This window comes from Nansenia antarctica (genome assembly GCF_963989245.1).
Source record: "Nansenia antarctica genome assembly, chromosome: 8".
NCBI lineage: Eukaryota > Metazoa > Chordata > Actinopteri > Argentiniformes > Microstomatidae > Nansenia > Nansenia antarctica.
The window spans coordinates 12,785,002-12,812,785 of record NC_137678.1 but is presented as its reverse complement, the minus strand read 5'-3'; the positions used below and the strand labels follow the sequence as shown (position 1 = coordinate 12,812,785).

General features: G+C 45.9%; 1 pseudogene across 1 annotated transcript in view; it reads left to right on the top strand.

The window, feature by feature from the left end:
- The first annotated feature begins 225 nt into the window (after positions 1-225).
- LOC308163883 overlaps positions 226-27,784 on the top strand; it is a 40,173-nt pseudogene continuing 12,614 nt past the window's right edge. The window contains exons 1-5 of the transcript in view: positions 226-338; positions 378-491; positions 5,517-5,657; positions 7,272-7,448; positions 26,643-26,789. The product of the transcript in view is annotated as an uncharacterized misc_RNA (transcript). The remainder of the gene's footprint in view (positions 339-377; positions 492-5,516; positions 5,658-7,271; positions 7,449-26,642; positions 26,790-27,784) is intronic.

Genomic DNA, 27,784 nt, shown 5'->3' with positions numbered 1-27,784 from the left:
AATAGCATAAGATGTCCTGTTTTCTTTAATGAAATGAATTATAAATCATCAAAACATGTTGTGTTACATTAAACATTTAATTGATTAAGACTTTAAAAAAGAAAATATTTTTGACAGTAATGTCCTCAGGTGGATTCGAACCCACGGCTGAAAAGACGGCAAGAAAGCGTCAATAATGGTCAAATCTGCGTTACGGCAATACTCGACTGGCCGACAGGTGGAGGTAGTGAGTTTCAGGTCTAGATGTCTCCGGGGTAGGAGGAGTGGAGGTAAGGTGAGTTGAGGGAAAAGCAGTTGTGAAAACCTTTGGTAGGCTGCGCACCTCCAGTTCACTTTGCGTTGAATGTGTTGAAAACGTGTTTAACATGGATCTGAAGTCTGAAAACGTGTTTAACATGGATCTGAAGTCTGAGCTACTGAAGTCTATCTGGTATGCATTCACTTCACTGGAAACGGAGGAATGCGGCAACGTCTCCAAGTCCCAGCTGAAGGTAGACTGCTTTACATATATAACATATATACATCAGTGGCGTAGCGCAAAATCCCGGGGCCCCCCCGCAAGGTGGCGGCGGGGGCCCTTTCGCAACGGAGTAAAAAAAAAAAAAAAAAAAGTGCGTTTTTTAGAGGCCGATGCGTTATTGACGTTGCGAAATTTCGCAATATGCACTCTACATTCTAAATGCTTGACTTAGCAAAAGGTACAAACAAGTGAGAGCAATAGCCTATAACTAAAACCAAATGGTAGACTACACTATATCAGTAGAATGTATTATAAGTAGAATAGTACAAGCTTTATTTATTTTAACAAAGTGTGGTGTGCACAGCAGTGTGATATCTGTAAACATATCTGTAGACTCTCCGCTAAGGGTTGCCAGATGGGATTGAGAATTTCCAACCTAATCAATCTAAAAACTTCTAAATCCACCAAAAACCAGCCAATCTGGCAACCCTGTCTCCGCTGCATCAGAGTCTACTTGTTGCGTAAAATTGGCCAGGGTTTGTCAAATCCTTTGTTGGACATCTCGTTTCTTAAGTCCTGGTATATTGTGGCATTTCTTTACTGTTTGCCATCTGGTCTAGGAATACCCAGGGAGACGCAGACAGCAGAAGTAGAATAGAATAGTAGAATAGAAAAAGAAACAGCTATATATAGCCTAACCATGCTGAATTATGTACCTGTATGATGCACTGACAGCCTGTGACTGTGAACCTGGCCGGACCCTGCCTTTCTGCCTGAGTTTGAGTATGATGCTGCCCAAATAAATGTTATTGTTTAGTGCTGTACGCTTTCGTGGTAATATATTGTGTGAATTATCATCTGTATGTTGTTTTTCTTTCACTCGACTAACCGCCGAGATAATACTTGAGACATGTACTTCCGTAAACATACATTTTTTATTGGATTTTTTTACAATATCGGACCGACAGTCCCACATATAGCGGCTATAATGTCCGAATAGAGAATCTATCACCACCTAAAGAATGCTTATTGTACTTTGTATTGTATTTTCGCTTGCTCATTTTCCTTGTGTCTCGCTGCCTACGTGTGACGTCAAAGTCATGTTGCTATTGGATACGGCTAACCATGTATATATTTTTTAATATAGGCCTATATATTAAAATTAAGGTTGACACAATGAAGGGCCACTTATTTTCTTTGTTTTATATATTTTTAAATTATAAAAAAAAAAAAAAAATGTGGATCCAATGTTAGGGGGCCCCCTAGTGGCTGGGGCCCCCCCGCGGTGCGTCGCTTGCGGGCCCGTCCGCTACGCCACTGATATACATATAACATATTATAACTGAAGGTAGACTGCTTTACACTTCTTCTCACCTGCTTACACCATGTGTAGCCTGTACTCCATATTATAACTGTCATATATATAACATATTATAACTGTCCTCACTTAACAGTTCAACTAACAACACGTCTGATCACAAAGGACATGGGTCAGAAAGGACATGGGTCAGAAAGGACATGGGTCAGAAAGGAGAGAGAGATTACTGTACATGTTTCTGTTGGCACTTTGTTATGTTGTGGCAAACTGGTATTAACTGTTTTGAAAAGGTGAATAAGGTTTCAAGGAATGTGCTCAAGCAATCGAGAAGTGCTGAGCTTATTATCAGAAAATAGATATGTATTTCACCACATATGTTGTTCTATGACATGGATTCCTTCATCTTGCTTTTTAGCAGGAGAGAGCATCGTGTGTCATTAGATATGAATACACACACTCCACATACACACTCATGCAATGACCATAGAGGTGGTTCTTGTGGTAAACAACTTGCACACAGATAGCATGCAAACACAGTGGCTATGATAGCCTCCACACCAGGGGAGGCTGGTGGAGGTAGAGATCAGAGGAAGGACTCTTTATAATGAATAGAATGTGGAGTCATATCGAACATGTGTTTTATACCGTTCCTCATTCCATTCCGTGCATTACAATCAGTACGGCCTCCGATTTCTACCCCCGCCAGCCTCCACTGATACACACACATAGAGACATATGTGTGCTGAGCTGCTGAGGTCAAGTATGAGTCACTGTCAGTCTCAAAGTCCATGTTGTTGCTTGTCCCATTTCCATTGACATGTTAACCATTTAGCAGACACTTTTATCCAAAGCGACTTACAATTAGAGATTACAAAGACAGTCTCCCTTACCCAACCTGCACTGCAAAAAGTCAGCTCTCAAAAACAAGAGAAAAAGCAATAAAATGGGGGAAATATTACTTAAAATAAGCAAAATTATCTGCCAACAGAACAGGAACATTTCACATGCCTTTTTTCTTGTTTTCTTAAAACAAGCAAAAGCTATCTTAAAACTTGTGCAGTCAGACAAGAAACAAGCGTATATTGCCTTGATTTAAGATATTTAATCTTACTGAGATTAACTTTTTGCAGTGTGTTGACATCGCAAGTTATCAGAGTAACTGTAAAACAGACATACTACTATACAGACATATACAGTCATTCAACAATCATGCTCTCCCTCATTCAGTCTCCGTTTCCTCTGGCCTGTCGAGTTCAAACATGCCACACAGTGCTGCTGAGAATCCCAGGAAATAGCGGGCCGGTGTCCAGACATGCTCTCCCTGAAGACCAGTGTGTGTGTGTGTGTGTGTGTGTGTGTGTGTGTGTGTGTCTGTCTGTCTGTCTGTCTGGCTGTCTGTCTGTCTGGCTGGCTGGCTGGCTTTAGAGGAGTTGTTGCAGGGGAACATTGCTGCTCTGGACTTTGTTGACAATTCTGTTTCACATTCCATGAACACAAAGCCTGTCTGTCTGTCTGTCTGTCTGTCTGTCTGTCTGTATGTACACAAAGCCTGGGTTAGGGTTACCCTAAGCCATAAAGAAGATACGTGATGTTTACTGTTAAAGTGAGGCTACAGGTTCTGCCAACAAAGTATTACCTCGCCCTCTGGTAATCCTGAGTCATGAGCCTTTTGGTGGTATAAACCTCAGTGTGCATCAAATGGAATCAGTGGCACCTAACACTAACATGCATTCATAGGCCTTTACATTACCAGGCATGACCACATTGTCTACTTGATTAATGGCTAGTGAAGTTAGACAGGCATCACCATCAACAGTTAAAATTCACAATAATTCCTGTGTTATGACAAGTTGGTTAATGATGTCAAGGTTTTTTCTAATGTGCCAAATACACCTAACAACATTGTTGTTGTTGTTGTTGTTGTTGTTGTTGTTGTTGTTGTTGTTGTTGTTGTGAAGGAGTGGTGACTATGGGGGTATTCCATCAATGTCGCTAAAGGAAAATGCTAACCTTAACCCTAGCACCCTAGCACCTAACCCTAACCCTAGTTTTCCCACATGTACTGTATTCCCACATGTACACTACTGTACTGTATCACAACTCAATGCAAACACTACAGAGGATCCATTACACACAACAATACTCACTGAAAACAATGTTCAGGGTGTGATGTTTTTTTTATTTATTTATGGAACTATACCACACACACACACACACACACACACACACACACACACACACACACACACACACACCACAATCATTTGCAACAAGTGTCTTAAATGTTGAGTCGTTATGTTTAATGAATGAAGCTAGGTGTGTTCATTGTGTTCAAATTTTGCTGACTGTGGCAAGCATTTTGCATCACATGAGCTTTAATTTGAGAATTTGAGCAGAGTTTTTTGCAACTTGTGTTTTAGCAAGACAAAATGTGTTTAGATTTATGAGAAAAGGAGGATTGTGTTTTGTGAATTGTGTCTTCATGTGAAATGAGTTTATGGTTTTGGCAAATGGGAGCTAGTTTTATTAAATGTGTTTAGAGAACTGGTCATTTGGTTTAGAGAATTGGCTTTTGTGTTTTAGCAATTGGGAAAAACTGTATTAGCGGCATTGCCTTCAGGTGTCAGCTAATAATACCGATATTTGCCAGATATGAACATGTGTTCAATTATCTGATGGTATGTGGCTTATTGCAGGCCTCCACAAGATAAAATCAGGCTCAAACATGATCAGGCTCATAAACAAGCCTACTGTAGACAATTGACTATCATCCCCAAGCACACCCCATGTATACAGACTACCTAAATCTTAAACTCACAGCCACTTGGTCTGATTCGGATTCTGACTTTACTACTTGAACTATCTATTTTATTAGGCTACTATTTGTACTGCTAATTGTATCATGTCTTATTTGTGAATTATGTCCTGTACTATTGTCACTTTTTAAATCTTGAATTATGCCTATTACCTTATTGTCTTGTGCTGCAATGTCAGGAACCAAAGCCTAATATTTGTACTCTCTTACACACTTGTGTAATGTGACACAACAATGAAACTTGAGCTAAAAGCCAAGCAGCTTGCTAGATATTGCTGTTATATGTTAACTGTTGTGGAAAGCTTAGTTGTGTGGAGAAGATGATGTATTTATGACGATCTGCATGACCTTTGTTATATTTAGGATTCTACTGATGGAATAATAATAATAACATAACTTTTATTTGTATAGCACTTTTCCTGCAAACGTTGCAGCTGTACTGTGAACCCAAACAAAGTGTGCGTGTCAACTAAGGCTCACAATGCTGTTTACACTGTGTTGTTTGCTTTTCTCATTGACTTCCTTGGTTTTTAAGATCAGTTGGTACTTGGTACTGTAATCTAAGGTTCATTTCAGTATATCTCATGGACACCTGTACTATTGACAATAACAATTCAAAGTGTATTATATTGGCCAGGGTTAGGGTTAGGGTTAGTGTATTTGTGCATAGAATAATGTCGCCCCCCACCTGCCATCTTTGTTGATGATTATGTATCAATCCTAATCAGAGAAATCCAATAAAAAAACAATAATCAACCAAAAATAATTATGTTAAATGATATAATAATGATAATCACAGATAGTTACAACTACATATATGTCAAGCCATGAGAATACTACCTGTACTGCCTTTAGGTGTGATAGAACATGTGTTTGTGTGTCTGACGCAGGTGATAGAACATGTGTTTGTGTGTCTGACGCAGGTGCTCTCCTGTAACCTGTACACAGTGTTGAACATCCCTCACGACCCCGCCACCTTGGAGGAACACTTCCAGGACGATGATGACGGCCCGGTGTCGACCCACGGCTACATGCCCTACCTCAACAAATACATCCTGGACAAGGTACATGCCCTACCTCAACAAATACATCCTGGACAAGGTACATGGGAGCTCCACCCCCCATCCCTAGAATTACAACCCTTCTTTTTCATCATACTTTTTTACATTTCAGTCCAAACCAGACGGGACCTGACAATACTAACCCTAACCCTGACCCTAACCAGACGGGACCTGACAATACTAACCCTAACCCTGACCCTAACCAGACGGGACCTGACAATACTAACCCTAACCCTGACCCTAACCAGACGGGACCTGACAATACTAACCCTAACCCTGACCCTAACCAGACGGGACCTGACAATACTAACCCTAACCCTGACCCTAACCAGACGGGACCTGACAATACTAACCCTAACCCTGACCCTAACCAGACGGGACCTGACAGTTGATTTGGGCCCAGCGGTGCTCAGGTTTGCCGTGACAGAGATACGTCTTGTGTGGCTGTGCCTCTCTGTCACTGCTCTGGTCAGTGGTAGATGCTCTGGTCAGTGGTAGATGCTCTGGTCAGAGGTAGATGCTCTGGTCAGAGGTAGATGCTCTGGTCAGTGGTAGCAGCACCTGGGGGGTATTCCATCAACGTCACTAAAGGAAAATCCAGGCTTATTTTGATAAATCTCATGAGATTTAGGATTGTCCTGGATTGAGACCTGGATTGTGTTTATGATTAGACATTATTGGAATACCCCCCTGTTCAATTAAATTATTTTGTTGTTGTTTTTTCCCTTTATTGATGCAGGGAGTCTCTCTGAGACTAGTGTCTCTTTCAGGTGAGCCCTGCTTACAAAGGCACATGAGAAACAAAACAAGAAGCAAAACAAGAAAGAAAGGTCAAGCTAAATTAATAAATAAATACAAAGTATACAATTTAAGTCATACTATGAGCTATGTGAAACATATGCGTTCTTCTTTGACAGTTCATCTTAAACTACCTCAGAGACATAAGGGAGTACAGGTTTAGAGAATCAAGGATTTTGTTCTAATATTGTGGTGCAAAAAAAGTAAAGGTCTTAAAGGTCTTCCCAACTCAGATTGTACAAAGAGAACATCTAGAGTTATCCATTCTTGGGTGTGAGTCGTATAACGATAATTTGTATTTCTTAATTTCACGAGTGATGTAAGACACATCACAGCTTTTGTCGTAGCCTTTTGTGAATAAATAGGAGGTCATAATAAATAGGAGGTCATAATAAATAGGAGGTAATAATAATAATAAATGGTGAATTCAATATGCACACAATTACCCTCAAATAAAAGCTGACAATCTATACTTATTATACTATACCTCATAATAATAGTTTGATTTCAAATCCAAACTTTTGAAGTACAGAGTCAAAAGAATTATAAATGCTTCACTGTCCCAGTAATTATGCAGCGCACTCTATCCATTAACAACTTTTTTTATTTGTATAAATATGTTACATTTATCTTAACACATAAATAATCAAGATTGATTACAACTTCAACAACATGATTATTATGTAAGAAAAGAACCTAGCATAGCTACTATCATTTTGGTATTATTTTCTAGAAAACAAAACTGTGAGGAATTTCAATGGAATTGACCCCATGACCCCTCAATGACAACCAATGACTGAGATGATGTTGTATACTCAGGTGAAAGGGGGGACGTTCGACAAGGAGAAGTTTGACGACCTTTGCTGGATGATGTCGATGAAGAAGAACTAGGGAGGCGGGTCGGAGCTGTGCCCCCAGAGAGACAGCTTCAGGTTGTTCTGTCTGTTCAACCTGCTGTCGGAGGACAGATACCCGCTGGTCATGATCCCAGAGGAGGTGAGAGAGGGAGGGCGGGGAGATGGAGGGATGAGGGAGGAAAGGGGAGAGAGGGAGGGCGGGGAGATGGAGGGATGAGGGAGGAAAGGGGAGAGAGGGAGGGCGGGGAGATGGAGGGATGAGAGGAAAGGGGAGAGAGGTAGTGAGGGGAAGAAAAAGATAGAGGTAAGGGAAGTGTATTCTGGGTAGAGACTAATTCCTGGACACAAAGGCTCCATGTTAACATTCCATTACGTTAATGCCTTCCAGTAACTAATTAATCTGATCTGCAGTGCAAACCAATGATGAGTTGATAACATCACAATTATAACTCAACCTAAATACATGGCTATGTGCTCCTTTTTAAAGCTGCTTGTTTGTAACTTGTTCTAACCTTTAATGGGCATTTTGAATGTATATCTCATGTTAGTTGTACAAGTAGTTACCGTATGATAGTTGTGTTGAACCAACTGGAGAAAATACAATATTTTTTATGGCAGTCATGGGAGGGATTAGAAAACTGAGATCAACACTTTCCTGGCAGACGTTGCTGGTGATGCTCGTTTCATCTGCTATGGTCGATCAATACAATCTCATATAAACTACAGTTTTCACTGGACTGAGCCTTTAACATAATAGCATTGTTAGAATGTCTAAATCACATGTAGTAACACACCTGGAAGCGTTGTCATGACGACAATACTTTTATTTGATAGCCGAAGATGTACCGCATGCTTTGCATTGTTTCCCCGCCACCGCGATGTCCTCTGTTTACACAGGGTTGTCAAGCAGAAAGGCTGTGCGACGAGGATGGGATTGCAGAGCACAATGGATTAGCAGTCCATCGCCTTAACCACTCGGCCACCTCGTCATGCACTCATGTTAAAGAGGTAGCGCTTCCGGTCGGATCCTTAAAGCCCTTGACCATGGCATTTTGCATGAGTGACCTGATGCAAGATCTGTTGAAGAATTGAGCCAAAGCACTTCCATTTGGTGGTCCCAGCTGGTGAAACGTTTAGTCAAAGGGCTCGTCCGGGATTTGAACCCGGGACCTCTCGCACCCAAAGCGAGAATCATACCCCTAGACCAAAGAGCCGTCTGAATAAACTGTGCCCCTCCCCCGCAACTGAGCCTTAGGTTGGGAGAAGTGTCCACCCTGAAAGGCATAAAGAAGGGACTCTTTCAGATCCTCTTTTGTTTGGTGTATCCTGTCCGGCTTGGCATGATATGCTGCCTATGTTGAGTTCAAACTGAGGCTCTGTAGCGCATTGGACTTCTCGGCTTCTCTGTAGTAGGAATTCAAAGGTTGTGGGTTCGAGTCCCACCAGAGTCGTTTGGTTTTGTTTTCTTCTCAATACAGATGATCTGCTGCAGCATTTTTTTGCCTTGTTGGCACCATCTCCTAGTCTTCTTTCCTGTCGCTGGCATTGTTTTAAAGTTTTTTGGGAACTGAGTGATCTTTTTATCCCGTCTCTGTGGTGCAATTGGTTAGCGCGTTCGGCTGTTAACCGGAAGGCTGGTGGTTCGATCCCACCCAGGGACTTGCAGATTTTGATACTCTTCCAACTGTCAAATACTCTCTTGTTTGGCTTACATTAAATCCAGCCCGAGGCTCTGTTGCGCATTGTAGCTCTAGGCTTCTACCTTTTAGGAATTCAAAGGTTGTGGGTTTGAGTCCCACCAGAGTTGTTTGGTTATGTTTTCTTCTCAATACAGATGACCTCCTGCAGGGTTTTTTAGCCTGTGGCTTCCATATTGAAAAAGTTTCCGCGCTCAAAGAAGTTGTTCGATGATGTCCCATTTGAATGTGCTCTACGAAAGATGTACCGCATGCTTTGCATTGTTTCTCCACCACCGTGATGTCCTCTGTTTACACAGGGTTGTCAAGCAGAAAGGCTGTGCGACGAGGATGGGATTGCAGAGCACAATGGATTAGCAGTCCATCGCCTTAACCACTCGGCCATCTCGTCATGCACTCATGTTGAAGAGGTAGCACTTCCGGTCGGATCCTTAAAGCCCTTGACCATGGCATTTTGCATGAGTGACCTGATGCAAGATCTGTTGAAGAATTGAGCCAAAGTCCTTCCATTTGGTGGTCCCAGCTGGTGAAACGTTTAGTCAAAGGGCTCGTCCGGGATTTGAACCCGGGACCTCTCGCACCCAAAGCGAGAATCATATTATGTTTTCTTCTCAATACAGATGACCTCCTGCAGGGTTTTTTAGCTTGTGACTTCCATATTGAAAAAGTTTCCGCGCTCAAAGAAGTTATTCGATGATGTCCCATTTGAATGTGCTCTACGAAAGATGTACCGCATGCTTTGCATTGTTTCTCCACCACCGTGATGTCCACTGTTTACACAGGGTTGTCAAGCAGAAAGGCTGTGCGACGAGGATGGGATTGCAGAGCACAATGGATTAGCAGTCCATCGCCTTAACCACTCGGCCATCTCGTTATGCACTCATGTTGAAGAGGTAGCGCTTCCGGTCAGATCCTTAAAGCCCTTGACCATGGCATTTTGCATGAGTGACCTGATGCAAGATCTGTTGAAGAATTGAGCCAAAGCACTTCCATTTGGTGGTCCCAGCTGGTGAAACGTTTAGTCAAAGGGCTCGTCCGGGATTTGAAGCCGGGACCTCTCGCACCCTAAGCGAGAATCATACCCCTAGACCAACGAGCCGTCTGAATAAACTATGCCCCTCCCCCGCAACTGAGCCTTAGGTTGGGAGAAGTGTCCACCCTGAAAGGCATAAAGAAGGGACTCTTTCAGATCCTCTTTTGTTTGGTGTATCCTGTCCGGCTTGGCATGATGTGCTGCCTATGTTGAGTTCAAACTGAGGCTCTGTAGCGCATTGGACTTCTAGGCTTCTCTGTAGTAGGCATTCAAAGGTTGTGGGTTCGAGTCCCACCAGAGTCGTTTGGTTTTGTTTTCTTCTCAATACAGATGATCTGCTGCAGCATTGTTTTGCCTTGTCGGCACCATCTCCTAGTCTTCTTTCCTGTCGCTGGCATTGTTCTAACGTTTTTTTGGAACCGAGTGGTCTTTTTAGCCCGTCTCTGTGGCGCAATTGGTTAGCGCGTTCGTCTGTTAACCGGAAGGCTGGTGGTTCGATCCCACCCAGGGACTTGCAGATTTTGATAGACTCTCCCAACTGTCAAATACTCTCTTGTTTGGCTTACATTAAATCCAGCCCGAGGCTCTGTTGCGCATTGTAGCTCTAGGCTTCTACCTTTTAGGAATTCAAAGGTTGTGGGTTTGAGTCCCACCAGAGTTGTTTGGTTATGTTTTCTTCTCAATACAGATGACCTCCTGCAGGGTTTTTTAGCCGGTGGCTTCCATATTGAAAAAGTTTCCGCGCTCAAAGAAGTTGTTCGATGATGTCCCATTTGAATGTGCTCTACGAAAGATGTACCGCATGCTTTGCATTGTTTCTCCACCACCGCGATGTCCTCTGTTTACACAGGGTTGTCAAGCAGAAAGGCTGTGCGACAAGGATGGGATTGCAGAGCACAATGGATTAGCAGTCCATCGCCTTAACCACTCGGCCACCTCGTCATGCACTCATGTTGAAGAGGTAGCGCTTCCGGTCGGATCCTTAAAGCCCTTGACCATGGAATTTTGCATGAGTGACCTGATGCAAGATCTGTTGAAGAATTGAGCCAAAGCACTTCCATTTGGTGGTCCCAGCTGGTGAAACGTTTAGTCAAAGGGCTCGTCCGGGATTTGAACCCGGGACCTCTCGCACCCAAAGCGAGAATCATACCCCTAGACCAACGAGCCGTCTGAACAAACCATGCCCCTCCCCCGCAACTGAGCCTTAGGTTGGGAGAAGTGTCCACCCTGAAAGGCATAAAGAAGGGACTCTTTCAGATCCTCTTTTGTTTGGTGTATCCTGTCCGGCTTGGCATGATATGCTGCCTATGTTGAGTTCAAACTGAGGCTCTGTAGCGCATTGGACTTCTAGGCTTCTCTGTAGTAGGAATTCAAAGGTTGTGGGTTCGAGTCCCACCAGAGTCGTTTGGTTTTGTTTTCTTCTCAATACAGATGATCTGCTGCAGCATTTTTTTGCCTTGTCGGCACCATCTCCTTGTCTTCTTTCCTGTCACTGGCATTGTTTTAAAGTTTTTTTGGAACTGAGTGATCTTTTTAGCCCGTCTCTGTGGCGCAATTGGTTAGCGCGTTCAGCTGTTAACCGGAAGGCTGGTGGTTCGATCCCACCCAGGGACTTGCAGATTTTGATAGACTCTCCCAACTGTCAAATACTCTCTTGTTTGGCTTACATTAAATCCAGCCCGAGGCTCTGTTGCGCATTGTAGCTCTAGGCTTCTACCTTTTAGGAATTCAAAGGTTGTGGGTTTGAGTCCCACCAGAGTTGTTTTGTTATGTTTTCTTCTCAATACAGATGACCTCCTGCAGGGTTTTTTAGCTTGTGACTTCCATATTGAAAAAGTTTCCGCGCTCAAAGAAGTTATTCGATGATGTCCCATTTGAATGTGCTCTACGAAAGATGTACTGCATGCTTTGCATTGTTTCTCCACCACCGCGATGTCCTCTGTTTACACAGGGTTGTCAAGCAGAAAGGCTGTGCGACAAGGATGGGATTGCAGAGCACAATGGATTAGCAGTCCATCGCCTTAACCACTCGGCCACCTCGTCATGCACTCATGTTGAAGAGGTTGCGCTTCCGGTCGGATCCTTAAAGCCCTTGACCATGGAATTTTGCATGAGTGACATGATGCAAGATCTGTTGAAGAATTGAGCCAAAGCACTTCCATTTGGTGGTCCCAGCTGGTGAAACGTTTAGTCAAAGGGCTTGTCCGGGATTTGAACCCGGGACCTCTCGCACCCTAAGCAAGAATCATACCCTAGACCATCGTTTCTCAACGGGGGCGGTACCGCCCCCCAGGGGGCGTTCAGACAACATCGGGGGGCGCTTGAACAGATATTTTAAAAGGGGGGGCGTTGAGGTGTTCTTGGGGGGCGGTGACGCATAAAGTATTTTTCTCATGAAAAACAGCTGTCAGCGGTGTTATTACGGGTACGTTCGTCAGTTCGCTCGGACAAACCGTCTTTTCAAAGGTAGTATGGGTAGATCGCATGGCACTGAACAAAACCCAAAAGGAGAAAAAAAAAAAAAGTTCGCCTATCATCCATCCTCACTATGGCTTTTGCCACTTGATTGACGTACAGGTAAGCCAGTCTGCGATCTGATCTTTTCACCTAACACACGGTTCACCACGCATGCGCAGTCAACAGCGCCAACTACAAAATACTAAATACCGGCGAGACTAATTACCTAGTTAGCCTTCCAATTTCTACTATTTACTATGTAATACTAAAGAAAGGGTATACAAATGAGTGGGGAAGCTGGACCAAGTAAGAAACCAATAACGTACAACTTCCATCCAGAATGGGAGGAGGACTTTTTTACACAATGTGATATTGGAAGTGCGTCTGTCTGATCTGCAGATCTACGATGGCTGTTTGGAAGAAGGGAAATGTGGCAAAAGAGCGAAAACGTACGGCTGCAACGATAGCTTCTTATCGCGTCAGTCACGTTCTTGTTAAACACAAGAAGAAAACAAAGACGGCGAGATTGTGAAAAAAGCGTTTCTCGAGGCTGCAGATTGCCTTTTCGATGACAGATCCACAGTGGCTGATGACACCTTGCAAGCCTGCCTACACCTTACAACCAGCTCCTACAGCCCTGACTACTAGAAACTATCTGCCTCCTCCCAGTGCCAGGTCTCCCACTAAGGTAGAGAAATGCATGTATTTCCTCCTTTCAAACTAGGGAATTACCTGTTTTGTATCTGGTTGACTTTTCTGTTTGTTGGATCAGTAGTTGGCTATGGTACTGCAGACTGGCTGTCAGTGTGTGAGTGAGAGAAAGTGACTGTGTGTGTGTGTGTGTGTGTGTAAGAGAGAGAGAGAGAGAGAGGGGGGGGGGGGGGGAGAGAGAGTTTGTGCTATGGCTTCCTATGCAGACTGGCAAGTGTGTGTGTGTGTGTGTATGTGTATGTGTGTGTGTGTGTGTGTGTGTCTGTGTGTGTGTGTGTGTGTGTGTGTGTGAGAATAGCAAAGAGGGAGAGAGAAAGTGTATTGTACTATGCAGGCTGGGAACTGTGTGTGTGTGTGTGTGTGTGTGTGTGTGTGTGTTTGTAGTACGTGCGTGTACGTTTGCGATGTTTAAACTATTTAACCATTTTTGGCATTTAGCAGACGCCTTATTCCAAAGCGACTTACAATCAATACATTTGAATACCAAGCATGTGAATCAGCAATCCACCATTCGTTGCAGGAAGAGTAATCTAGCTCGGGCCCGGGGCCACTGATAGAAGGAAAAACCTTCTCCCTATCGCCTTCTACTAAAGTTTTTTATTATTATTATTATTAATTTTTTATTTTTATTTTTACTGGAGAAACTGAGAAACAGTACAAGGGGGGCAATAGAAGTTCTTAGGGACACAGTAGAGGGGAAAGCGGGTGTCTTTAGGAGACGTAGTGGTGAGGGTCAGAAGATGTCTCAGGAGGAGCAGTTAAGATGTAACCTGAAGAGATAGGTCTTCAGTCTACGACGGAAGATGGGTAGTGACTCTGCCGTTCTGACAGCCGTGGGGAGCTCATTCCACCAGCGGGGAGCCAGTGTTGTGAAGAGACGTGATCGGGCAGCCCGACTGCTGTGTAGAGGAGGTGGGGCCAGTCGGCCAGCCGAGGTGGAGGAGCGGAGTGAGCGGGCAGGGGTTTGGGGGGTTACCATTTCCTTCAGGTAGGCAGGGGCTGTCCCTTTAGCTGCCTGGTATGCAAGCACCAGGGTCTTGAATCTGATGCGAGCTGCTATCGGGAGCCAGTGCAGGGTGCGAAGGAGAGGGGTGACATGCGAGTATTTGGGGAGGTTGAATACCAGCCGGGCAGCAGCATTCTGGATGAGCTGCAGAGGTCTAATGGCTGAAGCAGGGAGCCCAGCCATGAGTACATTGCAGTAGTCCAGGCGGGAGATGACCAGTGCCTGGGTCAAGAGTTGCGCTGCCTCTCTGGTAAGGAATGGTCGTATCCTTCTGATGTTGTAGAGGAAGAATCTGCAGGAGCGAGCCGTTGCTGCAATGTTCTCCGCACAGGATAGTCGGTTATCCAGGATCACTCCAAGGTTCTTGGCTGTCAGGGAGGGGGTTACAGTAGAGTTCTCCACTGTAATGGAGAAGTCTTGGAGAGGGCAGGCTTTCCCGGGGATGAAGAGGAGCTCGGTCTTGTTAAGATTGAGCTTGAGATGGTGGTCAGCCATCCAAGTTGAAATGTCAGCGAGACATGCTGAGATACGGGTTGCCACGTGTACATCAGACGGGGGGAAGGACAGGAAGAGTTGAGTGTCGTCTGCGTAGCTGTGGTAGGAGAGCCCATGTGAAGAGATTACAGAGCCAAGAGACTTGGTGTAGAGGGAGAAAAGTAGGGGCCCTAGGACAGAACCCTGGGGTACCCCAGTGGAGAGGGTTCGTGGAGAAGATAGCGATTCTCTCCAGGTCACCTGGTAGGAGCGGCCCGCCAGGTAGGAAGAAAACCAGGAGTGTGCGGTGCCAGAGATGCCCAGGTCTGAGAGGATGGAGAGAAGGATCTGGTGATTGACTGTGTCGAAGGCAGCAGACAGGTCAAGGAGAATGAGAACAGAGGAGAGGGAGGAAGCTTGGGCAGAGTGGAGGGCTTCCGTGACAGCAAGGAGCGCAGTCTCAGTGGAATGCCCAGCCTTGAAGCCGGATTGGTGGGGGTCTAAGTGATCCATCTTCCGGAGATAGTCAGTCAGTTGTTTAGATGCCGCGCGTTCAAGGGTTTTGGAAGGGAAGGAGAGAAGGGATACAGGTCTGTAATTGTGGACAGATGATGGGTCAAGGGTAGGTTTCTTGAGGAGAGGCTTGACTCTGGCTATTTTGAAGGCCGCTGGGACAGATCCTGTGGATAGGGAGGAGTTGATTAGGGTGGTAAGGTAAGGAAGGATATCGGCGGAAATGGATTGGAGAAGGGGGGAGGGGATGGGATCAAGAGGGCATGTGGTTGCCCGCTTTGATGTGATAAGTGTGAGAATCTCATCGGGGGAGAGGGGGGAAAAAGATGACAATCCAGAGACCGAGTGTCGAGGAGAGAGTTTGGAGGGGGTGTTAGCATTGTTAGTGGGAGGAGGGAGAGGTGGGGGGGAAAAGGTGCTGCTGATGTCGTCCACCTTTTTTTCAAAGTAGGTGACAAAGTCATCGGCGGACAGGGAGGAAGGAGGAGGGGGAGGAGGTGGATTAAGGAGTGAAGAGAAAGTGGAGAACAGTTTTCTAGGATTAGAGGCAGAAGAATGTATTTTGGAATGATAGTAGGATGCTTTAGCAGCTGATGCAGAGGAGGCGTAGTTGGCAAGGAGAGACTGATAGTGGTTAAGGTCATCAGAAAGGCCAGTTTTTCTCCATTTCCTCTCAGCTGCTCTGAGCTCTAGTCTACAAGCATGTAGCGTTTCAGAGAGCCAGGGAGCTCGAGGAGAGGATCGAGCTGGCTTCAAGGTTAGTGGACAGAGGGTGTCGAAGGATGAGGTGAGAGCGGACAGGAGGGTTGAGGATGCCGCATCAGTGGATAGAAGGGAGAAGGATTCGACAGAGGGTAGTGAGGATAGGACAGAAGAAGAGAGGGCGATGGGGGACAGGGTACGTAGGTTACGACGAGAGGGTCTTAAGTGGTTAGAGGCTGAGAGGGAAGTGGAAGTTTTGAGGGGAAGGGAGAAGGATATAAAGTGGTGATCAGAAACTGGAAGAGGTGTAACGGTAAGGTTTGAAGTGTGGGAAGATCTGGTGAAGACAAGGTCGAGCTGATTGCCTGCCTTATGAGTCGGAGGAGAGGGGGACAGGGTAAGGCTGAAGGAAAGGAGAAGGTCAAGTACTCCAGATGAGAGAAGCTTCTCAGATTGGAAATTGAAGTCACCTAGTAGTACGAGCGGAGTGCCATCATCAGGGAAAGAGCTGAGAAGGCCATCCATCTCGCCTAGGAAGTCACCGAGCTGGCCTGGGGGGCGATAGATGACAACAATGTGGAGTTTGACCGGGGAAGAGACAAAAGCGGCATGAAATTCAAAGGAGGATATAGACAAGTGTGCCAGGGGAAGGACAGTATGTGACCACTTGGGCGAGATGAGGAGTCCTGTGCCTCCCCCTCGACCAGAGGGTCTAGGGCAGGGGTCGGCAATAGGCGGCCCGTGGGCCATTGCTGGCCCGTCACCAATAATATTTGGCCCAGCAGATAATTTTGAGAATCCACTTTTTTTATTTTTATTTTTTTTTACAATATCGGACCGACAGTCCCACACCGCGCCTATAATGTCCGAATAGAAAATCTACCACCACCTGAATAATGCTTATTGTACTTTTATTCATGTTGAGAGTGAATGACACAGGGACAGACAATCAGGCAGCGGGGTACACCGAAGTGCACTGACGCTGAACCCCTCAGAGTGAATCATAAGCAGGTGGACAAGGCGTGGTGCTGAAATAGCCGACATGCGGTGTGGTTTGAAAAAAATAACATCAGCTCATTAAATCATTCAAACGTAATGTTTACGTATGTGACTGCAACACACATATGAACAGTAACAAAGCAAATTCTGTTTAATTTTCTGAAAAACATTGACAACAAAATCGGCGCAAAAGTGGTGGTAGGCCTATGCTCCTGAAACGACAGAGCAAACGAGCTATTAGGGATAATAAGTACAATGAGCCATAAGCCATTCATTCAAAATATACAACATACAATTAGGTTATTAAATACAATAACGACAGGCTTGGTACTCACTTAATGTGAAAAGTGGCATCTCCCATCGGTCACTATTTGCTTGATATCTGGTGATATTGACGTCACTTTAATCCGCAGGCAGTTTATTTTTATTTTTAATGCATCTATCGATTCCTCTCGTGCGTCTTTATCACATTCATTGACGAAAAGGACGACTCGCATGTACAGAAAGGGAACATTGTGAGCAGGGAAGATGTGAGTCTCACAACGGCTTTGCATTGATGAAACCAGGTAGGATGAACGTATAGTTCGCTGTCCATTCCTCTTTAAATGCCCTGTTTTCACCGTCAACTTTCCTCTTTAGACCTTTGGAGAGTGACATGATGTTTCTCTTGCTAGTTAGCAGGTTAAATGTTTAGCTAACTTCACCCGACACGCAAACAACCAATCCAATAATAATGTGACCTTGTCTGGGAGGAGGGGGGAATCATTCAGAATAAAAGTATGTTAAATAATTATTAGAATAAGTTAGGCTGCGATACATCGTCAGTCCACACATTTATTATTCAAAACTATGGAAAAGGGTGAAACTACGTTTCAACGTTGTTGAGAATCACAACACAAACTCACTAGTCAAGCCAAAATACTGCAGCGAAATGGATTGGACTGCTACCTAGTTAATTATAACGCTACTTTACATTGTTAGCAGGCTCACAAAACAAGCTGTGTTAGTTGACTAGCGATGTGTACATTTCTCGAAAGAAAAGTCAAAGCAGAACGTGTCACATTTTTTAACAATCAATTACTTAAATTATCCTTTGATTATGTTCCGGCCCGCCATCTAGTGGCAAAACATTTTTTGGGCCCGAGGCCAAACCTAATTGCCGACCCCTGGTCTAGGGGAATGAGAAAAGGAGTAGGCGGCAGAGAGGGCTGCCGGTGTGGCTGTGTTTTCTGGTGTGATCCAGGTTTCAGTGAGAGCAAGGAAATTGAGGGCCATAAGAGATGCATAAGCTGAGATAGCGTCAGCTTTCCGGACCGCCGACTGGCAATTCCAGAGACCGCCTGCGGCGATAAAGTCATGGTCAGTAGAAAAAGGTGGGTAGATGAGATTGGAAGGGTTGCGAGGGGGGATGTAGCATCTAGGTGTCCTCCTGAGTCAGGGGAGGCTGGTTCATTAGGTGCAATTGGGCAATGCCCCACCAAACCAAAGGGAGAAGAGAGAGATTTTTTTTCTATGACTTCTAGACAGTGTTGCTTCTGAATATCATAGTCCAATCAGCTAGTGTTCTGTGGAGTATATCATAGTCCAATCAGCTAGTGTTCTGTGGAGTATGTTCCAATCAGCTTCAAGTCCCGCCCCTTTCGGGGCAACTTTCAGTCTACTCGAAGTTGCACTAGGCTGTTCTCGTAGACTTGCATGTAAAATCTATTTTGGTAACTTCAGGCCATTCGGTCAATTGTCTATGGGGTTTTGGGACATGCACCGAAAGGGGCGGGACTTGAAGCTGATTGGAACATACTCCACAGAACACTAGCTGATTGGACTATGATATACGCCACAGAACACTAGCTGATTGGACTATGATATTCAGAAGCAACACTGTCTAGAAGTCATAGAAAAAAAATCTCTCTCTTCTCCCTTTGGTGGGGAGCCAGCCTCCCCTGCTTGAGGATATTACAACTGGACCTATTACCGAAGTCAAACTTCGTTTGTGGTCGCAATCTCCGTGCAATCTCCGCGCAATCTCCGCGGCTGTTAGGCTGCTACTGTTGGTGTTTTGCGAAGCCAGAATACACAAACTCGACCTGAAGGTAAGAGAGTCAGCTAAGATAAAAGCTACTTCAAACATTTAGTAATATCGTCAGCATGGTACGTTTTCTATTGTCGTCTTTTAGCTTGTTTGTTTATGTATTCAGCACACGCACACACACACACACACACACACACACACACACACACACGCACACACGCACACACACACACACACACACACACACACACACACACACACACACTCACACTCACACACTCACTAGAGGGGATGAAGAGGTCTGTACAGGGGGGTAGGGGGGATGAAGAGGTCTGTACAGGGGGGTAGAGGGGATAAAGAGGTCTGTACAGGGGGGTAGAGGGGATGAAGAGGTCTGTACAGGGGGGTAGAGGGGATGGAGAGGTCTGTACAGGGGGGGTAGAGGGGATGGAGAGGTCTGTACAGGGGGGTAGGGGGGATGAGGAGGTATGTAGAGGTGGGTAGGGGGGATGAAGAGGTCTGTAGAGGTGGGTAGGGGGGATGAAGAGGTCTGTACAGGGGGGTAGAGGGGATGAAGAGGTCTGTACAGGGGGGTAGAGGGGATGAAGAGGTCTGTACAGGGGGGTAGAGGGGATGGAGAGGTCTGTACAGGGGGGTAGGGGGGATGAGGAGGTATGTACAGGGGGGTAGAGGGGATGAAGAGGTCTGTACAGGGGGGTAGAGGGGATGAAGAGGTCTGTACAGGGGGGGTAGAGGGGATGGAGAGGTCTGTACAGGGGGGTAGGGGGGATGAGGAGGTATGTACAGGGGGGTAGAGGGGATGAAGAGGTCTGTACAGGGGGGTAGGGGGGATGAGGAGGTATGTACAGGGGGGTAGAGGGGATGAAGAGGTCTGTACAGGGGGGTAGGGGGGATGAGGAGGTATGTACAGGGGGGTAGAGGGGATGGAGAGGTCTGTACAGGGGGTAGAGGGGATGGAGAGGTCTGTAGAGGTGGGTAGAGGAGATGTAGAGGTGGGTAGAGGTGATGAAGAGGTCTGTAGAGGTGGGTAGAGGGGATGAAGAGGTCTGTAGAGGTGGGTAGAGGGGATGAAGAGGTCTGTACAGGGGGGTAGAGGGGATGGCGAGGTCTGTACAGGGGGGTAGAGCTATTCTCATGCTAAAATCGACTGTAAATCCAGATTTTAAAGTTGATATTCTTCCCCGTGGAGCATGCCCCCATAACCTGTGCCCCACCCAAAATGTTTAGCACCAGCCGCCACTGTCCTGAGTGTCAGAAGAACAGGGATAGGGAGAAAGCACATTGTGGTAAAAGTCTGTAGAGGGGAAGAGGGCTAAAGAACCAACAGAACTAGGAGTAGCTAAGCGCACTCAGTAGACCGGGGTGACTAGAGAAGACAGCAACACTACAAACAACTGGAAAAGAAGGTACTTAGTACCCTGGCTTCCTCTCAGGCCTTCCTCGATGGACTTCCACAGATAGACTCCCTTGTCTTGTTGTCACGAGTCTTAGTGCCTTATACCATACCACCATACCAGAACATCACAGCAGGAACAACCTATCTCAAAAAAGCGATCGTATTGTAACCAGTCCGGAAAGCTCTCTGTCGCTTACCAATAATCGAACCTAGAGAAATCAGCTACGAATGTCCCCTCCCCTCGCAGGTTCATTACAGTATATTACATAAATGTATTACTGTCAAGTGTTGTTGTGGATGTTATCCCTAGTGCCATTCTGAGGTTAGCATTGCGATGTGTTCGTCTTAACGTTTACAAACTAAAATATACGATCGCTTTTTTGTGATATGTTGCTCCTCTGATGTCCTGGAAACGAACACATAAGCACTCCGAACAGCTGTCAGCGTCTTTTGTTGCTATAGGAAACCACTACTCTGTCTGCTTGCGATTGATCAGCTGTCAGCAGTGTTATTACGGGTACGTTCGTAAATGCACGAAAGGGCAGTTCGCTCGGGCAAAACCGTGTTTTCAGTCAGAGCACCCATCTCTGAGCGCTCCCAGAGCGCAGAGCTCTGAACTTTGGAACTTTGTTATGTTTTGATATGAGAAATTCGAACTAAGTGGTCAGTTTATGAAAATAATACCATAGAATACTAAATAAAGTATTTAAATAATAGCCCCCTAGCGTTTGCCGCCATATTGTGACACCACCCCCCCCCAAAGTCCAATCAAAAATGAATAAATATTAGCATCATAAAACAGCAATTTGGCGAAATGCAACACCAGCACACTTAAAAAACAAACAATGTTAGTTGTAATATACAGTTTTGTAGCCTACTGTTTGTTCTGCACCGGACATGTGTGAAATCGCTGCTGTGTTATTGTTGTTCTGTGATATAACACAGAATATTAGTCAACATTAATATTCAGGGAAGAAAATAAGCCTACTTTTTTTGATGGGGGGCGGTAAGAGACCTGGATAATGGACAGGGGGGCGCTGGCCCAAAAAAGGTTGAGAACCACTGATCTAAAGCAACTTCCAATTATGTTACATGTGTCTCCCTGGCAGTGGCGGCTGGTGCTAAACATTTTGGGTGGGGCACAGGTTATGGGGGCATGCTCCACGGGGAAGAATATCAACTTTAAAATCTGGATTTACAGTCAATTTTAGCATGAGAATAGCTCTACCCCCCTCTACAGACCTCTTCATCCCCTCTACCCACCTCTACAGACCTCTCCATCCCCTCTACCCACCTCTACAGACCTCTCCATCCCCTCTACCCCCCTGTACAGACCTCTCCATCCCCTCTACCCCCTGTACAGACCTCTCCATCCCCTCTACCCCCTGTACAGACCTCTTCATCCCCTCTACCCTCCTCTACAGACCTCTTCATCCCCTCTACCCTCCTCTACAGACCTCTTCATCCCCTCTACCCCCCTGTACAGACCTCTTCATCCCCTCTACCCCCCTGTACAGACCTCTCCATCCCCTCTACCCTCCTCTACAGACCTCTCCATCCCCTCTACCCTCCTCTACAGACCTCTTCATCCCCTCTACCCCTCTGTACAGACCTCTTCATCCCCTGTACAGACCTCTTCATCCCCTCTACCCCCCTGTACAGACCTCTTCATCCCCTCTACCCCCCCTGTACAGACCTCTTCATCCCCTCTACCCCCCTGTACAGACCTCTTCATCCCCTCTACCCCCCTGTACAGACCTCTTCATCCCCTCTACCCCCCTGTACAGACCTCTTCATCCCCTCTACCCCCCTGTACAGACCTCTTCATACCCTCTACCCCCCTGTACAGACCTCTTCATCCCCTCTACCCCTCTGTACAGACCTCTTCATCCCCTCTACCCCTCTGTACAGACCTCTTCATCCCCTGTACAGACCTCTTCATCCCCTCTATCCCCCTGTACAGACCTCTTCATCCCCTCTACCCCCCCTGTACAGACCTCTTCATCCCCTCTACCCCCCTGTACAGACCTTCATCCCCTCTACCCCCCTGTACAGACCTCTCCATCCCCTCTACCCCCCTGTACAGACCTCTTCATCACCTCTACCCCTCTGTACAGACCTCTTCATCCCCTGTACAGACCTCTTCATCCCCTCTACCCCCCTGTACAGACCTCTTCATCCCCTCTACCCCCCCTGTACAGACCTCTTCATCCCCTCTACCCCCCTGTACAGACCTCTTCATCCCCTCTACCCCCCTGTACAGACCTCTTCATCCCCTCTACCCCCCTGTACAGACCTCTCCATCCCCTCTACCCCCCCTGTACAGACCTCTTCATCACCTCTACCCCCCTGTACAGACCTCTTCATCACCTCTACCCCCCCTGTACAGACCTCTTCATCACCTCTACCCCCCCAGTTTTCTCTACAATTTCTACAATTTTCTCTCTACAGTTTCTACACGTCAACGTGTACCGAAACACTTGTTTCCAACGTGGTCCTACGTTTCTCCTACACCAAGACACATACAAAGAGCATAGAAACATACAAAGAGCATAGAAACATACAAAGAGCATAGAAGATACAATCAGAATACAGTCTGCCATTCCTTCTCCCAGCATCGATTTGGTTTTCCTATCATGACTGAAGGACAGATGATTCACTTACTTACACAAGTTGTTGTGTTATTGTTGTTCTGTGATATAACACAGAATATTAGTCAACATTAATATTCAGGGAAGAAAATAAGCCTACTTTTTTTGATGGGGGGCGGTAAGAGACCTGGATAATGGACAGGGGGGCGCTGGCCCAAAAAAGGTTGAGAACCACTGATCTAAAGCAACTTCCAATTATGTTACATGTGTCTCCCTGGCAGTGGCGGCTGGTGCTAAACATTTTGGGTGGGGCACAGGTTATGGGGGCATGCTCCACGGGGAAGAATATCAACTTTAAAATCTGGATTTACAGTCAATTTTAGCATGAGAATAGCTCTACCCCCCTCTACAGACCTCTTCATCCCCTCTACCCACCTCTACAGACCTCTCCATCCCCTCTACCCACCTCTACAGACCTCTCCATCCCCTCTACCCCCCTGTACAGACCTCTCCATCCCCTCTACCCCCTGTACAGACCTCTCCATCCCCTCTACCCCCTGTACAGACCTCTTCATCCCCTCTACCCTCCTCTACAGACCTCTTCATCCCCTCTACCCTCCTCTACAGACCTCTTCATCCCCTCTACCCCCCTGTACAGACCTCTTCATCCCCTCTACCCCCCTGTACAGACCTCTCCATCCCCTCTACCCTCCTCTACAGACCTCTCCATCCCCTCTACCCTCCTCTACAGACCTCTTCATCCCCTCTACCCCTCTGTACAGACCTCTTCATCCCCTGTACAGACCTCTTCATCCCCTCTACCCCCCTGTACAGACCTCTTCATTCCCTCTACCCCCCCTGTACAGACCTCTTCATCCCCTCTACCCCCCTGTACAGACCTCTTCATCCCCTCTACCCCCCTGTACAGACCTCTTCATCCCCTCTACCCCCCTGTACAGACCTCTTCATCCCCTCTACCCCCCTGTACAGACCTCTTCATACCCTCTACCCCTCTGTACAGACCTCTTCATCCCCTCTACCCCTCTGTACAGACCTCTTCATCCCCTGTACAGACCTCTTCATCCCCTCTATCCCCCTGTACAGACCTCTTCATCCCCTCTACCCCCCCTGTACAGACCTCTTCATCCCCTCTACCCCCCTGTACAGACCTCTTCATCCCCTCTACCCCCCTGTACAGACCTCTCCATCCCCTCTACCCCCCTGTACAGACCTCTTCATCACCTCTACCCCCCTGTACAGACCTCTTCATCACCTCTACCCCCCCTGTACAGACCTCTTCATCCCCTCTACCCCCCTGTACAGACCTCTCCATCCCCTCTACCCCCCTGTACAGACCTCTTCATCCCCTCTACCCCCCTGTACAGACCTCTTCATCCCCTCTACCCCCCTGTACAGACCTCTCCATCCCCTCTACCCCCCCTGTACAGACCTCTTCATCACCTCTACCCCCCTGTACAGACCTCTTCATCACCTCTACCCCCCCTGTACAGACCTCTTCATCACCTCTACCCCCCCAGTTTTCTCTACAATTTCTACAATTTTCTCTCTACAGTTTCTACACGTCAACGTGTACCGAAACACTTGTTTCCAACGTGGTCCTACGTTTCTCCTACACCAAGACACATACAAAGAGCATAGAAACATACAAAGAGCATAGAAACATACAAAGAGCATAGAAGATACAATCAGAATACAGTCTGCCATTCCTTCTCCCAGCATCGATTTGGTTTTCCTATCATGACTGAAGGACAGATGATTCACTTACTTACACAAGTTTGACTTCGGTAATAGGTCCAGTTGCAATATCATCAAGTTGGGAACAAAAGATGCCTCCTTCTAATCCATTTGTTCAATTTGTTTACAAAGTCCGGTAGTGGTTTGCTGTGTGATTTGCTGTATAGTTCCATATTCCCCCTGCGTGTTGGTCGCACGGCAGCGGAGACGGTCGCTGATAATTAAGACCAGCAGTAGAATAGACATATTACAACTTAGACAATATTACACAAAATAGACATATTACACAAAACACAAAACGAACAAAACAAATAAAAACACGAAGCAAACATTACTAGCCGCCATAGCCATGGTGAAGCAGGTGAACGAACGTGATCTGAAATGTAGGTTAGCTACGCCGGCCGTATGACATGACGTAAGCACGTACAATTCTTTGTGCATGTCCCAAAACCCCATAGACAAATGACCGAATGGCCTGAAGTTACCAAAATAGATTTTACATGCAAGTCTACGAGAACAGCCTAGTGCAATTTCGAGTAGAGTGAAAGTTGCCCTGAAAGGGGCGGGACTTGAAGCTGATTGGAACATACTCCACAGAACACTAGCTGATTGGACTATGATATACTCCACAGAACACTAGCTGATTGGACTATGATATTCAGAAGCAACACTGTCTAGAAGTCATAGAAAAAAAATCTCTCTCTTCTCCCTTTGGTGGGGCATTGTCCAATTGCCCCTAATGAACCAGCCTCCCCTGCTCCCTGGAGTAACTTAGGGCTAAGTGCCTTACTCAAGTACACACTAGTGGTGGTGTTCCCAGGTCTTACTCAAGGGCACACCAGTGGTGGTGTTCCCAGGTCTTACTCAAGGACACACTAGTGGTGGTGTTCCCAGGTCTTACTCAAGGACACACTAGTGGTGGTGTTCCCAGGTCTTACTCAAGGACACACTAGTGGTGGTGTTCCCAGGTCTTACTCAAGGACACACTAGTGGTGGTGTTCCCAGGTCTTACTCAAGGACACACTAGTGGTGGTGTTCCCAGGTCTTACTCAAGGACACACTAGTGGTGGTGTTCCCAGGTCTTACTCAAGGACACACCAGTGGTGGTGTTCCCAGGTCTTACTCAAGGACACACTAGTGGTGGTGTTCCCAGGTCTTACTCAAGGAAACACCAGTGGTGGTGTTCCCAGGTCTTACTCAAGGACACACTAGTGGTGGTGTTCCCAGGTCTTACTCAAGGACACACTAGTGGTGGTGTTCCCAGGTCTTACTCAAGGACACACCAGTGGTGGTGTTCCCAGGTCTTACTCAAGGACACACTAGTGGTGGTGTTCCCAGGTCTTACTCAAGGACACACCAGTGGTGGTGTTCCCAGGTCTTACTCAAGGACACACTAGTGGTGGTGTGGGTTAGCTGTTTAACCCTTCATATCTTTATCTGGATCATTATCCAGGTGGGTGTGGCTTGAACCAGTGCAAAGTGCATTGCGACAACAACATCTTCAGTAATATAATAATCAAGGCCTAATGATAAAACTGTTGCTTATCTAACAATTGTCTTTGTAACATAAAGCCATACAACTGTTTATTTTTGATCTAATACAGCAATAGTCTACAGGTAAAACACTTCTGAAACAGGCTTTCATTTTTTTAAAGGTATGGGCCTATATTCAATTATTAATAGGACTAAAATAAATGCAGACTGTAAATTGATTGAGTGATGGAATCAATCAAATGATTGAGAATCCAGATCAACAGTATTGCGTACTGGAAGTTACTTGATGGTGCAATATTCTGTTTAATGTTATAATCCAAATACTAATTAAAGAGCAGAGAAACAAATAGAATCCAATGGTTATGACTCTCTCCCTCTCATTGCTGTCTCTCATTCTCTATCCCTCTCTCTCTGTTTGTCCTCTTTCTGTATGTCTATCTGTCTCTCTGGTTCAGGGTTACATGTGGAAGAAGGGCCATGTACGCAGGAACTGGACAGAGCGTTGGTTTGTCCTGAGGCCCTCCTCTATGACCTACTACAGCAGTGAAGACCTCCGGGACAGGAAGGGAGAAATTCAACTGGACAAGAGTTGTGTGGTGGAGGTGAGATAGAGTAGTGTGTGTGTGTGTGTGTGTGTGTGTGTGTGTGTGTGTGTGTGTGTAGATAGAGTCTGAGGAGATGCAGTAGTCTCCTAAAATATGTTGATTTGGGTATTTTGGTGCTATATGGATAACATTATTTGTATTATTAATTTAACATTTGTACACATTATAAAATATTTTTCACATGGTAATTTCAGTCCTTTATGGTATATTTGGTATTATTCCTGGTGTCCATGCCACCTCTCTCCATATACCGCTCTCTCTTGGTTTCCTTGTACCATCACAAACCATTCTCTCAAATGTTTATTTGAGTGTTGTGTTACATTGAAGGAGAACACCAATAATGTCTGTCAGGCACTGTCAGTCATTTATACAGATGGATAATAATAACTTTATTTATACAGATGGATAATAATAACTTTATTCATACAGATGGATCTGTCAGCACTGTCAGTCATTTATACAGATGGATCTTTTCAAACATCCTTCCCAGCTCTTGTCACCACGTTGTGGTAGTTTAACACATCTTCATAACTCTGTCTGCTACAGCGTTGAGGTAGCCCACTGTTACAAAGGCAGTTTGAACCTTTTAAACCCTAACCCTAGACCTACTGTACAGTTGGGACCAGTTGAGACCAGTTGAGACCAGTTGAGACCTACTGTACAGTTGGGACCATTTCTATTGGAACAGACAACTCAAAGAACTGTACCTCCTGTTCAGTTGAGACCAGTTGAGACCTCCTGTACAGTTGAGACCAGTTGAGACCTCCTGTACAGTTGAGACCAGTTGAGACCTCCTGTTCAGTTGAGACCAGTTGAGACCAGTTGAGACCAGTTGGGACCAGTTGAGACCAGTTGAGACCTCCTGTACAGTTGGGACCATTTCTATTGGAACAGACAACTCAAAGAAGTGTAGGCAGCTGAGGCAACAGACACGTTTTGGTGTGTACATCATTACATACTACACACTTTTCAAATATAGAATATCAGAAGTA